We start from the raw sequence: 2,394 nt of genomic DNA, 5'->3' as shown, positions 1-2,394 counted from the left end.
GAGAGAGAGAGAGAGAGAGAGAGAGAGAGAGAGAGAGAGACTAATGTAGTACTCCCTTTAATTAGTATCAATTATCCCATTTTCTTTGCTATGGATATTGAAGAAAAAAATAACTTTCTTCTTTTCTTTCTTTTTCTTCCTTTTCTTTCCTTTTCTTGTCTCCCGTGAATTATAAGAAAGTTATTTAATTACTACAATATATAAGTAATTATCACAAGAATACTTGAAATTATATTACTAGTACAAGTTATATCCCCCTCTCTCTCTCTCTCTCTCTCTCTCTCTCTCTCTCTCTCTCTCTCTCTCTCTCTCTCTCTCTCTCTCTCTCTCTCTCTCTCGGTTATATAATCTTTCAATTTTCTATTCCTTTTTTGTTTTCTTTTTTGTTTTGTTTTTCTTCCCTCCCTCTCTCTCCTCCCTCATCATTTTTTCCTCCTCTTTCTTTCTCCCTTCCTCCCCTGCCCCCTTTCCCTCGAGTACTTCCTCCCTCCTTCCTTCCTCCTCTCTCCAATATTTCTTCCTTCACCTTTTCCTTCCTTCCCTTCTTCCTTCACTTTTCCTCCCTCCCTCTCTCTCCCTTATCTGACACCTTTTTCCCTCTCTCTCTCTCTCTCTCTCTCTCTCTCTCTCTCTCTCTCTCTCTCTCTCTCTCTCTCTCTCTCTCTCTCTCTGTCTCTCTCTCACATTATACCTCCCATCAATTCTTATATCCCCTCCCTACCTCCCTCCCTCCCTCCCTCTCTCTCCCTCCCTCCCTTCCCTCTCTTCCTTCCTTCCTTCTTCCTTCCTTCTTTTCCTCCACTTCCCTCTCCTTACAAGTCATTTAGCCTCCCCGTAACACACACACACACACACACACACACACACACACACACACACACACACACACACACACACACACACACACACACACACACACACACACACACCTATTTGGGATGCTGGCAAGGGAATGTAGGTAATGGCTTCGTGGGGAGAGTGAGAGGGGGTGAGAGGGGGTGAGAGGGGGAGAGAGAGAGAGAGGGAGAGGGGGAGAGAGAGAGAGTGAGCGTGTCATACTTAGTGGTATAGGATTCTTCTCTCCACGTAATAAATGTTGATAAGGAGCAGGATCAGTGGTCCGTGGGAGAGTCTGGGAGAGTCTGGGAGAGGCTGGGAGAGGCTGGGAGAGGCTGGGAAGAGACTGGAAGAGGCTGGGAAGGTTTAGCACTGTGTAGGAACCTTAAGGGAGAAGCTGGGAGATACTGGGAGAGTTTGGGAGAGGCTGAGAGACGCTGGGAGATACTGGGAGAGTTTGGGAGAGGCTGGGATATACTGGGAGAGGCTGGGATATACTGGGAGAGTCTGTGAGAGTTTGGGAGAGGCTGGGAGATGCTGGGAGAGTCTGTGAGAGTCTGTGAGAGGCTGGGAGTTGCTGGAAGTTGCTGGGAGAGTCTGTGAGAGGCTAGGAGAGGCTGGGAGAGTTTAGCACTGTCTAGAAACGTTAGGGAGAGGCTGAGAAAGGTTGGAAGAGGCTGGAAGAGGCTGGGAGACGCTGGGAGATGCTGGGAGAGGCTGGGAGATGCTGGGAGGGGCTGGGAGGGGCTGGGAATTGCTGGGAGATGTTGGGAGAGGCTGGGAGAGGCTGTGAGAGTTTGGGAGAGGCTGGGAGAGGCTGGGAGAGGCTGGGAGAGGCTGTGAGAGGCTGGGAGAGGCTGGGAGAGGCTGGGAGGGGCTGGGAGAGGCTGGGAGAGGCTGGGAGGGGCTGGGAGAGGCTGGGAGAGGCTGGGAGGGGCTGGGAGAGGCTGGGAGGGGCTGGGAGGGGCTGGGAGGGGCTGGGAGAGGCTGGGAGATGCTGGGAGAGGCTGGGAGATGCTGGGAGAGGCTGGGAGGGGCTGGGAAAGACTAGAAAAGGTTATCACAATCTGGGAGAGGAGTTTGGGAGAGGTTAGAGATAATTATTGAGAGAGAGAGAGAGAGAGAGAGAGAGAGAGAGAGAGAGAGAGAGAGAGAGAGAGAGAGAGAGAGAGAGAGAGAGAGAGAGAGAGAGAGAGAGAGAGAGAGAGAGAGAGAGAGAGAAACCCGATACGAGGCTTAAGAATAAGAAAGATGTTGAGAAAATAAAGAAAATGCGACGGTTTAAGACAGGAAACACAATTGATTACTGACTGCAACTGTCACGCGGAGGAGGAGGAGGAGGAGGAGGAGGAGGAGGAGGAGGAGGAGGAGGAGGAGGAGGAGGAGGAGGAGGAGGAGGAGGAGGAGGAAAGAACAAACAGCACCAGAAAAAGAGTAAAAGATGATGAGGATAAAGATGATGATGATGATGATGATGATGATGATGATGATGCTCAGAAGAATGAAAATAAGAGAAGGAAAAGAAGGACAGACACAGACAGACAGACAGACAGACAG

Source organism: Scylla paramamosain, chromosome 46 (genome assembly GCF_035594125.1).
Source record: "Scylla paramamosain isolate STU-SP2022 chromosome 46, ASM3559412v1, whole genome shotgun sequence".
Lineage (NCBI taxonomy): Eukaryota > Metazoa > Arthropoda > Malacostraca > Decapoda > Portunidae > Scylla > Scylla paramamosain.
This window is presented reverse-complemented; position numbering follows the sequence as displayed.